This window comes from Sceloporus undulatus, chromosome 6 (genome assembly GCF_019175285.1).
Source record: "Sceloporus undulatus isolate JIND9_A2432 ecotype Alabama chromosome 6, SceUnd_v1.1, whole genome shotgun sequence".
NCBI classification, from domain to species: domain Eukaryota; kingdom Metazoa; phylum Chordata; class Lepidosauria; order Squamata; family Phrynosomatidae; genus Sceloporus; species Sceloporus undulatus.
Genome location: NC_056527.1, coordinates 151,585,364 through 151,601,476, shown reverse-complemented (window position 1 = coordinate 151,601,476; position 16,113 = coordinate 151,585,364). Strand labels below are relative to the sequence as shown.

Genomic DNA, 16,113 nt, shown 5'->3' with positions numbered 1-16,113 from the left:
GAACATTTAGAAATCCCATCTTTACTCTGAATCTGGGCTGAGATTCATGTTGCTGTCCAGATGTTGTCAGATTTCAAAACCCAAAACTTCAGCAATCTACTAGATATTTAAACCCAGCCAACGCTATGCAGCATTAGACAGGAGAATGCAAGACTATTGAAGTCTCCAACTTCAAACTATCAGGGTTGGTGCATGCATGATATTTCCCCTAGATATTGTAAGCAACTTCAACACAGAGAGATAGAGAGGGGATCATTGTAGCCATTTCATATCCAGAGAGCTCTTCCACAGGAAGAAAATGTGAAGGCTTTCCAAAGCATGACCCCTCTCTTCAGTCTTCCTGCACACATACTTAAGTGGTACAACACAGAATTCAAGCAAGTCTTCAAAATACATCTTTTGTGTCTCAAAGTTTTAGAAAGAAACCACAGAGAATAGCATAAATCAGAGCCAGAGAACGTTTGGTCCTCCAGCTACTTCATTTCTCACCATTCCTTATCATCAGCCATGCTTTCTGGGGCAGCTGGGGATTGAAGTCCCAAACACCTGGAAGTGCAAGGTTTTCTGTTGCACTTTTGCTCTAAACAAAACCTCATGCCACCTTGGAGAGATATAATGTCCTTGCTCTTTCATGAAAGTGTAGACAAGCCCATACTGTGAATGAAACACATTCTGTGTCACTTTCCATATTTAATTTATAGCACAGTAGCATACCCTCCAAGGCCTCATTCCCACTTTCAGATAAATCGGTGTGCGATTGGAATTAATGGATCGATTCAACATCAGTTTGTTGTTTACTCTGCAATTGTCCCGATCACATTTTCTGTCATTTTCTGGCATCAAAATAACCCACTTATGGTTCCCATTCATGAATGAATCGATTCAAAATGATTCAGTTCCAGCTGACCGAAGAGGGAAATTTGAATAGATTTAGATCCGCTTGTGATTCATATTTGTGCGGAATTGATTTGTCAAAAAAGAAGCTGAAAAAACCCAGCGTCAAAAAGACGTGGGTTAAATGGGTCTGGAGCCTCCCTCTTAGAATCAGCAATTCGGACTAAGTGGGAACCAGGGTTGTTTGAACCGGTTTAAACTGATTTGCGATCTGATTTAAAAGGTGGTGGGAATGAGGCCCAAGCGTCCTGGTTTTCAGGGACAGTCCCAGTTAATCCTCTGTGGTCCCACTTTCTCAGTTGCTGTTAAAATGTCCTGGTTTCTCCTCTTCTCCCTTGCCCCCATTATCCTTGGCTTACTTCGCTTCTTGCAAACTCCTTGCCTGATACAATAGGCACATTCATTTTCCTTCTTCTTCCATGCTTTACTAAACTCAGTGCATGAACTCCAGGGTGTGCTTTTTTTGCTTGAAATAGCAGTTCTGTGTGTCCTTCCTTATTAAGCATTTTGCCCTCTTGATGTTATTCAGCCACATGTCCCAGTTTCCGTCTATGAAATATTAGAGGGTATGCAGTGCTGCCAGTGAAAGAAGGCTCACTTACCCGAATAAGATGGTGTTGGGATGTTGGTGGATTGGTTGCTGGAGGCGCCGTGGGTGTTATCCTCTCCTTTCTTTTCCAGTCATGCACTGAAAAGAAAATAATATCACATTCAGAACTTCTTGTATCTTTTCAAGGGGCAACAGATGTGTTACTTGGGCTCCATCCGCACTGCAGAAACAATCCAGGTTGGCATCACTACATAGATTTTGTGTGTGTGTGTGTGTGTGTGTATCTCAGGAAAACAGCTTTTCCTAGACATCTTATTTTCAGTGCAGAAAATGCTGCACAAAACAACCTTCTGTGAATTTTGAGCAGAATAAATCCTGAATTTTATATCATCTCTGAAAACTGCTTAGTATTCGAAAACTTTTTTGCAATGGGAACAAAACTGTTAAAATTACTTGTTGCTTCCTAAGACAGGAAATGTATTGAAAAATGACATCCCTATTTGGTTGTAGACCATCTATTGTAACGTTTGCCACCAACAAGGCTTCTCTTACAGCCATGACACGTGCCCGGTTTTGATACCAATCAAAATCTTACCGAAAGCCCAGAACTGCAGCCGTTTGAGAAGATCAGAATGGTTGTGTACATTGCATTGTAAGCAGAAGGCCCTAGAAGCAATCCCAATTAAAAGAATCAGAGTAACTTCCAGTGATGAGACAGATCTCTGCCCCAAACCCTCAGAGAGAGCCCTTGCCAAAGCAGAGCACAGAAGCCTAATGGACAGCATATGATTTGGGATAATACAGCTCCTTATGCATGTTAACAAGATGGCTTTGTCTGCAATTTTTTAATAAATCAATGACATAGATGCACAACCATTCAAATAGGCAAACATAGGGATTTAAATACTTCTTGCATGAAAGAACAACAAACTCACATAACTCTTTTCCGTTCCTTGTGAGATGTTAGCGGTATTTTTTGAGAGAGTTCTCACATTTGCAAGAATGGTTGTTGCCCAAACAGTGTGGTTCTTGCACAATTTCCAGACCTTTTAACATCTTGGGCTGCATCTGCTCTGAAGAAATAATCCAATTTGACACCACTTTCATTGCCATGGCTCAGGGCTATGGAATTCTGGGAATGGTAGCCTGTTGTGGCACCAGAGGTCTCTGACAGAAAAGGCTAAATATCTCACCAAACTAAAATGTCCAGAGTTCCATAGCATTGAACCATGGCAGTTAAAGCAGTCTCAAACTGGATTATTTCTGCAGTGTGAATGCATTCCTGGTCACTCTTCTTTGGTCATGTTCTAGTTTGCCAGTGCCTTTAAACTGTAGTGCCCAACCTGAGTCCAAAACACACTGCAGAAATAATCCAGTTTGAGACCGCTTTAACAGCCCTGGCTCAGTTCTAGCGAATCCTGGAAATTATAGTTTATAGTGGCACCAGAGCTCTCTGACAGATAAGGCCAAATGTCTCACAAAATTACAGTTCCCAGAATTCCCTAGCATTGAGCCAGGGCATTTAAAGTGGTCTCAAACTGGATTATTTCTGCAGTGTGTTTTAGACCTTGGATACACATATTCTCCAGCTTTCCTAATTTGGGCAAACATGGACCCAGTTAATTCATTGTTATCTGACTTTTTCAGATGCTTTTAAAATGTTCCAGCTTATGTCCCTTCCTCCTGCTTTCTTCCCTCCTCCTGGTTTACTTCCATTGCTACAAACTGAGTCCAAAAATCAAAAGTAGTTAGCCCTCCATTAACTCAGCAAAGAGGAGAATAGTAAAGAGGAGGAATTTTACCCTTCCCAGGAGGATCAGGCAAAAGCAAACTGCTGCAGCCGATCCTTGGTTTTTCTGTCCTTCCTCATCACTTTTTGCTGATTTTGCTGGGTTTTCATCTACAAACTGTTGGAGAATATGGAAATAGTACTCCATACCAGCTTTGATCAAAGCAGAACAGAGTGATACTATGAGTTGCCTGGATCTGGATGCTAGTTAAAATTTGGACCTGTGTAATAGCTGCTGCCTTGTGGACTTCAAAAAAATCATAAGCATTGGATGGTTTGCGGGTGCCTTTTCCCATCAGTCGTCCAGTCCTTCTGTGCTTCTGTATGTGCTTTGCTTCACAAAGCAGAAAAGAAGTAATACTTTTTTCATAGAGACTTTTTTCTTTTTTGTTGCACAAGATATAAGAACCCACACAACCACACAGACACACAAGCGTCTCTTGTTCTCGCTGCAGCCAAGGAACCCTTGTGGAGGCTGGCAATTTCTTGGCAGGCTGGCATGTTGCGACAGCCTTTCTCATTGAGAACAAGACATTTTGCAAAGATGCTTCCCATCCTTATATGGAAGCATTTATTTCCAGAAACTGGGCAGGCTCAGCTCAGATCTGATTTTGCATTTATTAGAGAGAAAGACCCTATCCTAGTTGTGAAACTCATGGTTTACCTGCAGAAACATCATTCCCTGGCGTTTTTTTAGATTGCATGGAAAAAGAACCGTCTCAGAAACTCTCGAAAGCTACTACAATTTAGCATGAAATGTATGTGAAAAGGATGAAACTAGATGGACCACTATCTAACTTGGCATCTTTCTATAGCAAATAGAATTGTAGAACTGGAAGATCCCCCAAGGGCCATCTATCCAAACCCTTTCTAGAACAAATATCTAACATTATCATGCCCCTGAAAGTTGGCTATCTGGCATCTGTTTTTATATATATATAAATGAAGGAAAATCTAACACCTTCTAAATTGGCTTATTCCACTGTTAATGTTCTCCCTCATGTTTAGCTGGAATCTCCATCCTTATGATTTGAATCCATCGGTTTGGGTTGCATTTTCTGGAGCACTGGAAAACAAGTTCATTTTCTCTTCCAGCCAACAGCCTTTTATATATTTAAAAATTGATATCATATCATCTTTCGATCTTCTCCAGGCTAAGGATGTCCATTTTCTTTGACTGTTGATCACAGGGAAAGTTTTCTAGATCTTTGACCATCTTGGTCATCCTCCTCTAGACATGTTTTCGCTTGTCAATGTCCTTGTTCAACTGTGATACCCAAAGTTGGACACAGCATCCCAGGTGAGATCTGATCAAGGGAGAACAGAGTGATATTAGATAAAATCTATTAACGGAAACCAAAGCAGGCTTAATTTTTCCAACACCAAGTAAAACAACCTGATTTGGCTTCAGTTGATAGACTGAGGCTGCATCTATGCTGCAGAGTTAGTGCAGTTTGACACCACTTTAACTCCCATTGCTCAATGCTATAGGATTCTGGGGATTGGTAGTTCTGTGAGCTCTTCAGCCTTCTCCACAACACACTACAAATCCCAGGGTACCCTAGCATTGAGCCATGGCAGTTAAAGTGTTGTCAAATGGCATTCTTTCCTTCCTAAGGACACTAGAATGGCCCCCTCCTTTGATCTGGAAGGCAAATACATGTATATTCCAACAGACTTTTAGAAAAGAATAAAAGGGCTTTTAAGAGGGTACCATATTGTTTTAAATTGTACTTTTTAAAAACTGTTTTTTCTTCCTTTTAAAATATGCTTCAGATTGTTTTTATGTTGTTAAGAGGTTAATTGTATTTGACCATTGACCATGTATTTGTTTTTAACTGGAATGCACTCAGCTCTAAGATATCTTGAATCCTGATTTTGAAGAAAAAGCAGGGCATAAATGATGATGGTGATGGTAATGATGATGATAGTATTGGTCTCAACTACCTAGGGATTCTTGAGCAAGAAACACTATGCATAGTAAGAAGTGCTTCTTATCATATCAGGATGTTTGCTGCTAGATTTATAATGTGACGCAAGAATAGGCGAAACACAGAAGAGGCAAAATCCTGATGACTTTGCTTTAATCCCTGCAGAATCTTGGCAAGCACAACAGAGAGCCAACAGTTCAGCTTTATTAAACCAACATAAACCAAAGCCTTTATACAATCATACATGGATTAAAGATGTGTGCTAAGGAGAGAGGAGGAGAAGAAATAAAAATGGAATTGGAGACACAGCTTGAGAAGAATCTTCTTGGCAACCGGAGGATATGCCAACTCCAATCCCCAGACAGATGGCACCAGCTTGGAGACTTTGTACCCAGGTGACAAAAAGTTCCAGACCTAGCAACCAAACAACGTTTCCATTGGCTTATCTCAGTTTCTGTCTAGAGGCCTAAGTTTTTAGAACAGGACTGAAAGAAGGAACACAGACTACCAGACAAATCCCATTAAACACTGAATCCCATGGGAATAACTGGCAGAAATGTTTCTGAGAGAAGGATGTCTAGACTCAGAAATACATGCCTCAAAGGCTCATGATTCTCACTTCAAATACAAGGAAAGATTTCTAAACAGGGATCCTGCATGTGGAACTGTTACACTTAGACTAGGCTATGCACCATCCCAGCCATTCTGTGTCAAGCTATAATGGCTGACCACTAAACCAGACAGAAGATTGGACAACTTCCACCTTCTGTTTGACAAATGTATTCACAAGTGTAAAAATTCAAGATCTACTTAGTCTAAATACCTTAAAGACAAGAGATCCCATCTGATCTTGGAAGCTAAACAGGGTCAGTCCTGGTTAGTACTTGGATGGAAGATTGCCAATGAATAACAGGTTCTTGGAGGCTCTATTTCAGAGGAAGGAAACACTTCTGTGTCTTCCTTGCTTAAGAAAACAAAAGTCATGGGGTTGCTTAAGTCGACAAGCAACTTGAAGGCAGACAAACACACAAATACAAATTCAAATATCATGCAAAACAAAATTCAGTTTTTTGTGGGTTTTTGGGGCTATGTGGCCATTTTCTAGAAGAGTTTATTCCTGACATTTCACCACCATCTGTGGCTGGCATCTTCAAAGAGCCTGCATTTCTCTGAAGATGCCAGCCACAGATGCTGGTGAAACGTCAGGAATAAATTTTCCAGAACATGGCCACATAGCCAGAAAAACTCACAAAAAGTATGGATGCCAGCCGTGAAAGCCTTCGACTTCACAAAATTCATTTCTCTGATTGCATGGTAACTGTGTAAGCTCAACCTGACAAGTGGAACCCTAAATTAAAAGCACATACAGTTTCCTTATGAGAAGCAAGCTGAAAGAATTGGAAGTGTCCATTCTGATTTGCTCTTCCTTAGTAATCCACTTTCCAAGTCTCATAAGGTGGTTAAAAGGTGTTAAGGAGTAACTAGGATTAGTAAGTCTATACCGAGCTCAGCCCTTCTTCAAGGGATAAGCCTATTCATACCCATACATGCTGCAGATGGTGAGGACAGATTAAGGGACAGCTGATCTGGTGAGCCCTTGTCTTTCCAGAAGACCTCTCTATCCATCACAGCCCTATGTGTCATTTATTTTATTTTGTATATCTCTATAGCACTTCTCTGTTCCCTGGAGCCAGAAGTGGCTAAGAAAAGAAGCATATTATAACAAAAATGCAGTAGCACTGCCTTCAGACATCTAAGTGATGCTGTGGGGGAGGAACCTGTTCCCCCTTTGCCAAATTCTAGAATTGGATCTCCAGTGGAGCACAGAAAGGAATGTGTTCCTATGTACAATGCTAGACTAGCTCAATACTGTCTGCTTCAGCTGAGATCCTACACTGGGATTGTATGCCATCAATCTCTGCATGAGGCGTTATGCATTGGTTGTACTATGCAACTCTTGTGCACCCAAATGCACAATCAAATGGACAACTGTATGTGTACCTGTAGGAATGAATATCTGCACGCACAATGGCAACGCTTGAAATTCCACAACCTTGATCTCATTGCAGGCATTCCACATTGGACAAAAAGGTCCAACTGCTTCTGTAGGGGAACTAACGTAAGTGTAAATCGCAAGCAGATTCCAGTCTGGGGCAATTCAACATCCTCTCAGTATAGCATAAATATGCAGAGATGCTCTATGGCTGCACTATGCAACCTCCATAAGAATAACAGTTATTGAGCAAAGTAGGTACGTTCTACATCTGAACTACATTTCTTCCTCTAACAGTCAGCTTTCCCTTACAAACCAAAAACTGATTACTTAGGGCTTGATCACTGGTGGCTTCCATGCCAGTGGGTTTCTCAATCCACTTCAGGTTTTGTTTAAAGCAGCTGTCCAAGTTGCTTAACTCCAAAATACGGCCAGCACCTTGGATACCTGCTGACTCTTGAAAGCCTGTTATAATTCCTATTGAAACCCACATATTTTCATCTTTCTTTTCCTTCACACCATCATTTTGCTCTCTTTCTTACTGCAGGCAAGAGTGTTGGTTTACAAAATCTCCATAAACACAGTACAGGAGGAAGAGTGTGGTGCAGTTTCCAAAAAGGCCTGCAGCTATATATGGATGTTTCTTCTTTTATAGATAGGCGCCGAGACCATAGATATAAATGGCATCATGGTTGTCAGGAAGTTACAAAGTATTATTTTTGCAGCAGTGATAATGTTGTATTTATATATTTTTTGAAATGTTATCGTAGTTTCTCATAATCACAATGTTTTGGCATTTCAGTAATAGGGTTATAATATTTTGTTATAAAAGCATTCAGTGTTTCAGCGAGTGTTACCTTATTGCTATTCACATTGCAGTGATTTAGTTTAGGACAGCTCTGCGTAAGTTTGTGCTTAAGAGAGTCAGTACAGCAAATCTCATGAGAACTGACCTACTGATACTCAAGTCAAAGAAGATGTCAAGAAGATGACCTTGTTGTGGACACGCAACTCCTAGAGGCCTGTGAGATGCCTGCTGTTGATCACACCTCATTCACAAATGATATATTTTGGAGACAGAGAGATCCGATCGAAACACTGCCATCCGCACCACCCCCAGACTTGGGTAACCGTTCCAAAATGATGAATCATATTGCCACACTTGCTTTGTCATTTGCCTTTGTTGCAAAGTGGCCATGTGTATATAACATGCTGGCTCTTCTGCTTCCCTCTTTTGGGGCAGTGGAATAATCCCTTTAGTTCAGTTCAGTTCATCTTTATTACGGTCATAGACCAGCAGATGTAAAAAGAGGATACAGAATAAAAGAAGGTAATGGTAAAAACCAGGTAATAACCAGATAACAACACAGGTTGAAAACAGTATTTAAAATAGCCTTTTAAAATCCAGTATGGCAAGGCTAATACTAGCCTCCTGCAGAGGTCATTGCCTGATTGATTTTAACCACAGCAGCGCAGAATTCTCTTTAGTTCTCAAGACTCTTCTCCCACTTAGGTGGCATCATTAAGTCACCTCTTCACCTTCTTATTCGATAAACTAAAAAGATGGAGATGAATTCTCTTTCCTGCAGCCGGGCGCGTTCCCTGGACCTCCCATCGTTCTCTAGGGAGCAATTCCCATTTGAAACTCACAGCATGTTTCAGCATTCATTAATGAACTAACTCTCACCTCAACAGACACAAAGCCAAAGGAAGAGGCGCACACGGCGGTTGAAGCCACACAGCTTAAACTGAGCTACGTCTTATCTTGAATGAAGCAGAAATCTGCCAGAGGCACCCTGTTTCTAGGATACTTCCACAGCCCCCTTAGTGTGCAAAAGGGGGCAGCTTAAGACTACCAGGAGCAGTACAGTGCAGATGGGTCTTCTGACAGCTCACATCCTTGCCTTATATCTTTCACTGAGGAGAGAGAGAGAGCATAACTTGATGCTCACAAAGTTAAACAGTGGTTGGTGGTAATTTGCAATGTTGCGCAACTGAATGCAAAACTGAAGTTTTGCACACCTGTTCAAATGGCTATCCATGCACAATACGCACCCCCCTGTAGTATGTGCATACCTCAATGTACAAACTGGGCTATGCATGATCATGAACAATGAAGATTTTTGTGGGGTTTTTTTTGGGGGGGGGGCTATGTGGTCATGTTCTAGAAGAGTTTATTCCTGAGGTTTTGCCAGCATCTGCGGCTGGCATCTTCAGAGAATGCTGGCATGGAAGAGAGTTGGATATATGTGTGTGTGCGTGTGTGTGCTGTGTGACCATGGGTATGGAAGAGTGGTTTCCATGTTAATCTGTGTATTGTTCTGTTGTTGATGACACAGCCTCAGGGTGGGAAGATAGACTTCACATTAACAACCATAGGAATGGCAACATGTTCAAGAACCTTGAATTGAATATTGTTGTTCCACATTGGACAGAAAATGTCCAATCAATGTCAGGGAAGTTATTGATGCATAAGATGCCAAGAGAATTCCAGTCCATGGCTTCTCATCTTGTCTCCAGATTTTCACACATGAGCATGAACCAACTGTATCTCATAGTCCTCACCACAGTACAAAAATGTTGCCATTCTAGGCTTTTGTCTGAACCTGAAAGTTGTCTAAGAGTGGGACTTGTTTTGAGAAGACGTTTCACATACCCTTAGAATTCAGGTTAAAACCTTGATTCACACATTCACACGCACACACTGGACATGGATGACACCAGCTGTCACTTGAATGGATTGCGCATAGGGAAACATTCATGGGCAAACACATGCTCACTGTTTTGCTTCCACACTCTTGAAAGCTCTGATAGTGGAGCAGTGGGACCACTTTGAATGAGTGTCTCAGAGTTGGACCATTAATGCAGCTCTTGTCCTACTAATAGACACATTTTGGCAAAGTTTTGTTTTGTTTTCACTATAGCTCCCCAAATCTTTTACTCAACTTGGCCAACAGTCTCGAATTCTGGGAGCTGAAGTCCCAACCATCTGGAGGACCAAGTTTGGGAACTGCTCTAGAAAGACCCCAATAGTCCTTTTCATTCAACCTTTCATTCCCGAATGCTGGAACCATTTTAAAAATGAATATTAGGATTTTCAGGATTCTACTTGAAGGCAGGAGAAGCGTGTCCCATTCATTTCCATCCTGAGGCCAAACCAGTAATAAGATAACTCCCAATAAAGGTGGGGTGCCCTTTCTCAAGCCTGTCATTAACAAAAACCATTAATGGCTAATTAGTCAGTCGCAATGCTTTTATCCATTTGCAAAAAGCAAAGTCAAAAGACAAATGGTGTGGCAGCTTTAACGCTAAAAATAAATGCTCTTAATTTTAGATCTTTCCCCTCTGCTATTTAAGTTTATGTCAAATTCCCAGACTGCTTGTACCACCCACTGTCCAGCTGTCATGGAATTTGGGGACATAAAGGCACAAAAGTAAGGAGCGGGTGCTCTTCAGTTTGTATCCCCATCCTACCCTGCCCAGTGTCTCCTGGGAATGCACCAAGGACAGACATAAAAAGGCCCAAAAAATAAACAGACAATGGCTGATTAATAATTCTTTCATAAAATCATTGAACATGTTTATTCATAGCTTCTCAAAAACCTTGGTCTTTTCCAGAGATGTTAAAAGGGAAAAACAAGCAGCCAAGACCATACCATAAGAAGACAGAGCATAATGCTACACTCATGGAGTTAACAGTTGTGTAATGCCACCTTGTTAGTGAATTGTGACATTAAGCAACCAAATGAGCATTTGCATCTGTATAGGCAATGCCCATGTGCAATGTGCATGTGCATCCATGTGCAAAGGCAATCACATACACAACTGTTTTTCTGCAACTTTGAACTGAATACAGTCATTCCACACTAGATAAAAGTGTACAGTAGCTTCTGTAGGGGAATTCATAGGTGCCATAGACTCAGCAGAATTCCAGCCAACGACTCTGTCCTAGCATTGTTTGTATTTCTCTAAACCCAACTTATATTCTTCTCTTTTTCCTGGTTCGTATCATGCTATGATACTATGGCCATGATTCTGTATGACAATTGTAGAGTGTCATGCACTGACAAGGCACAAATGGAGATTCTCTTCAGGCCCCTCATTTGCACAAAAGGGAGCAAAGCCACACCACAAATGAGAGGGGATTCTCCTACCATTTGCATGAAAGCCACCAATCGTCACTGTATCTTACATCTGAGAAACTTGTAACAGGCATTTCTGCCATCCTTCCTGCCAGTGTTGTGTTCGTATGTAGCAAAAACAAGCATAGGAGGGAGAAACGGCACAAAGCTGAACAACTTTTTTTCCTGAAGCCAAACATCTAAGACAGGTGGCCAAACAATGAAGCACTGCATTTCTCCTTTAGAATAGCATCCCAGTTATAGCTCTACCTGGGGCAAAACAAAACAATGCCAGAGAGGATGCAGAGTGGCTGCTACACTCTCTACTCAGTAATGCTTTTGAAAGCCTTCGCTTCATCCCATCCTAGACCATCCTCTGGGCAAAGCTATGCTTTAGTCAACCCTTGGATGAACTCTAAGGATAATGCATTCATGTACTTGCCTAATCTGAAATCTGTCCCGTGGTGTTTGATGGAAGTCCCAGGCTAGTGATAACAGGTTTGCAGTCGGGATTTATCTTTTAGCAGGGATGGAGAGAAAAAAAATATTAATTAATATCAGTTTCTTCTATAGAAAAAGATGTCCTGGTGCTCAGAAAATCCTGGCGAGAAAACCTGAAGACCTTGGAGATTATTTGCACTTTTGCGAAATTCTTTTGCATGAGATACACTTGCTCTTTTGTGAAGAAAATACTTCAGCGATCCTCATCCAAGTGTAAGGTGCACTAATGCACAATGCACAGCATTGGATGTGTAACTAAGTAACGTCTGCTGGGCTGATCTGCCTGGCTATAGCATGGCATCTTAACAGCCAGCAGTCACAATGCAAGAAAAAGGTCTGTTCAGCTACCAGTTTGGCTGAAAAATATCCCGAAGTGTGAAGAAGCATGCAGAGGGAAACCTGCAGCACCTTTGAGATGAACTTAAAGAGAGACGTTGGTAGCATGAGTTTTCATAGACTTGAGCCTACTATGAAAGCTCAAGCTTCCAGCTTCTTTCTTTCAAAGCTGCTGCAAGATCCCTTTGCGTACACATGGCTATGTCTTTGAAGGGTGATTAGCGATCAAAACTTGCACAAAAACAGCCATGTTGAGTGGGTAGAAAATACTTAAATTATTTTTTCTTATATGCTAGGATAAAATATGTGAACATTTGCCATGCCTGTTTACCAGGGACAATCCTTGTTTTCTGATCCTTAAAAGGGATGGCTAGGGATTTTATTTTGATTTCTTTCTGTTTGAACAGAAAGTTCTTGTGTTGTTAAAAAAAAATGCATGTGGGAGAAAGCTAAAATGATAGATTTCCCAATATTTAGTCCTCACCCTCCTGAATACCTTCCTTTTCCTTTTGGCCTCTGGCTGATGCCTTATTACATTTTTCAGAACAAGTTGCTAAAGTTGTCTTGAGGGTCAAATGCACTCCCGCAGGGTCTCTATTTGCTAGTGCCAGTGTGTGTTCTGATGGTGAAGGAAAAAATACATTTTGCAGCTAGCGCACATTCATGCAAATCAGGGCCCTTTGACTCCGCACAATTATAGCACAATGTTCACAAAAGTTAAACATAACCCAGAAGATTATTGATCTGTGACATTTAAAACACCACAAGGGGTATTTAGAATGCCCAGCTGGAGAGATCTTGTGTTGTGTGCCTTCAAGTCATTGCCAACATATACCAACCCTAAAGAACCAACCCATCATAGAGTTTTCTTGACAAGGTTTGTTCAGAGGGGGTTTGCCTTTGCCTTCCTCTGAGGCTGAGAGGGTGTGACTTGCTCAGTGGTTTTCTATGACCAAGAAGGGAATCCACTGCACCACACTGACTCTCGCCAGAAAGCTCTAATGCCTCCCAAACTAGAAACCCCAAGATTCCATATAATGCAGCCATCCCAGTTAAATTATAATCATACCATTACAATTCTGTAGTGTGGATGTTCCTGGGGAGGGGTGAGAAATGTCATCCTGGTAGTGTCTATGCCACTTCCCAGTCATTTTTGTGACTCTCTATACCTCTGGACTCTCCTCACTGCCCTTGTCCTGGCCAAAAGGAGCAGGTGAATTGCCTCTTTTGGACTGTGTTCACACTGCAGAAATAATCCAGTGTGACACCACTTTAGCTGCCATGGCTCAATGCTATGGAATTCTAAGAAGTGTAGTTTTGCAAGACATTTTATCCTTCTCTGTCAGAGAGCTCTGGTGCCATAACAAACTATAATTCCCAGAATTCCATTCCAGTTAAAGTGGTGTCGAACTGGATTATTTCTGCAGCGTGGATGCAGCCTTGGATGCCTTCAGAAGGAGTAATTTACCTTTAAAAAAGAAGTGGACTTCTGGCCACTTCTGTATTTATTCTTTTAGCTTTTGCTTATGGGTTTTCTTTCTCCTTAGCAATCTGTACAGCCCTTGGAATGTCAAAAGGGCAGAAATGTGCTCCCTGGATCTACTGCAGTTGCTCATTCCTAATGAAAAAGGTGCATATAAGGCTTGGCTGTTGCACAGGGCATAGCCTGTCCTTTTCAAGGTGAGGCTCAATTTAAAGAGAAGAGAAGGAGAACCACAAGGTTTACTGACAGATCTTTCATCTAAAGAGAATGAACCTATCTGACTGGATCTGGATTAAGTCATATAATTAGGATAGAAAGTGCCCGTCCCCATTGAAATCAATGGAACTTAATTTAAAAAAGAGATTGTTCATCCAGGGTGGTGTCACCTAGAAGGGAAAGAGAAAGGAAGGCTTGGCTGTCATGTCCGTTTACAAAGGGTGCACTCACTATGGTTTAAGGCCATCCTTTAATGCTAATCCTCATTGGAGATCTGTGTTAGCCACTAATGGTGTGATCCTTTCACCCAATTACTGTGGCATGCCTCCATTATGGCAATTGAGAAGAACAGGTAGAAGGTCTGTAGCCCTCTCCTAGAGCATCTGTTTGCATTCAGAAGGTGCAGTGATTCCTGTCTTCATTTTGTAAAAAGAAGAAAGAAAGAATGCCAGCCATCAAAGCCATTAGAAAGAAAGAGATCTGTGGCGAGAAATATGCAGGGGAAGGTCATGCAACACCATTATAGCACAATTTCATTTTAACTGCCCCGTTTTCATTTTGGGAGCAGGAGTTTGGTGAGGCACTAGAGCTCTCTGGCTGAGAAGTCTAAATGCCTCCTTCATACCCCCCTTTTAAAAAAACCTTTTAATCCTTTTAACATTTTAAAATCTTTTAAAACTGTGTTTTATACTGAACACGTCATTTGTTTTAATAGTGTAGTAATTTAATTCTGTTTTAATGTACTATTTTTGTATGCTTTTAATTGTATTGTTTTTTGTTTGTTTATTTTAGCATTTTAAAACACCATGAGTCCCAGGTTTGGGAAAAGGATGGGATAATAATAATAATAATAATAATAATAATAATAATAATAAATAGCAACAACTTCCTAATAGAGCCATTGTGGTGTTGTGGTTTGAGTCTTGGACTATGACTCTGGAGATCAGGGTTCGATTCCCCACTCAGCCTTGGAAAGCCACTGGGTGATCCAAAAGTTACATACTCTCAGCCCCAGAAAACATGAGGATAAATTCAATGTAGGGTCACCATAATCTGGAAATGACCTGAAGGCACCAGGAGATATGATAGCCCTGATTAAATATTTGAAGGGATGTCATCTTGAGGAGAGAGTAAGCTTGTTTTCTGCTGCTCCAGAGAACAGGACACAATGGAGCAATGGATGGAAGCTGGAGGAAAAGAAAATTCACCTCAACATTAGGAGGAACTTCCTGACAGTAAGGGCTGTTTGACAATGGAATCATAGAATCTTAGAATCATAGAGTTGGAAGAGACCGCAAGGGCCATCCAGTCCAACCCCCTGCCATGCAGGAAATCCAGATCAAAGCATCCCCATTGACAGATGGCCATCCAGCCTCCGTTTGAAGACCTCCAAGGAGGGAGACTCCACTACACTCTTAGGAAGTGTGTTCCACTGTCGAACAGCCCTTACTGTCAGGAAATTCCTCCTAATGTTGAGGTGGAAACTCTTTTCCTGCAGCTTGCATCCATTGCTCTGGGTCCTAGTCTCTGGAACAGCAGAAAACAAGCTTGCTCCCTCCTCAATATGACATCCCTTCAAGTATTTAGATAGGGCTATCATATCACCTCTTAACCTTCTCTTCTCCAGGCTAAATATCTCCAGCTCCCTGAGTCGTTCCTCGTAGCGCAAGGTTTCCAGACCTTTCACCATTTTAGTCGCCCTCCTTTGGACCACATTCCTTTGAAGGTCTTTAAGCAGAGGCTGGATGGCCATCTGTCGGGGATGCTTTGATTGAGAGTTCCTGCATGGCAGAATGGGGTTGGACTGGATGGGCCTTGGAGTATCTTCCAACTCTAGGATTCTATGATTCTAACAACAAAATGCCATTGCTAGGATTCCATATGTTGGAACCATGGCAGTTAACGGAGAATCTTAGTGCTATCACTGCACAGTGGGAAAAGAGCCCAAGAATGTAAGCTCAAGTGCTTGTGCTACCAACTTCTATGGTTCTATGATGTTTACAGTGAGGTGGGGGGAAAGGCACCCGTTGAAATTAGGGAAGATTTTTTTCCTGGAGGAACAGAAAATAAAAATAAATAAAAATGCTGTTGCTTCGACTTAGCCTTGGAAGCACTCCCAGGCTCTACTAATCGGTCTGCAAAGGAGAAGATGAACTAGGCTGATGGGCTGAACTGAATTTCCCCCTCAGGCTCCATACAGAAACACTGTCTCCAGTTGCAAAAGCGATGCATGGAGGCAGCCAAGTGGAACAAGACTCCGCTTGGCAGGCTCTGTCCTGTATCAAGGCGCAAGGAGAGC

General features: G+C 41.6%; 1 protein-coding gene across 2 annotated transcripts in view; it reads right to left on the bottom strand.

Moving 5' to 3' along the window:
* The window catches only part of LINGO1 (leucine rich repeat and Ig domain containing 1), a 504,164-nt gene that overhangs the window by 213,697 nt on the left and 274,354 nt on the right, over positions 1 to 16,113 (bottom strand). For both annotated transcript variants that reach the window (XM_042477549.1, XM_042477550.1), the window contains one exon: positions 1,497 to 1,582. The gene's annotated coding sequence lies outside the window, so the exon portion shown is untranslated. The remainder of the gene's footprint in view (positions 1 to 1,496; positions 1,583 to 16,113) is intronic.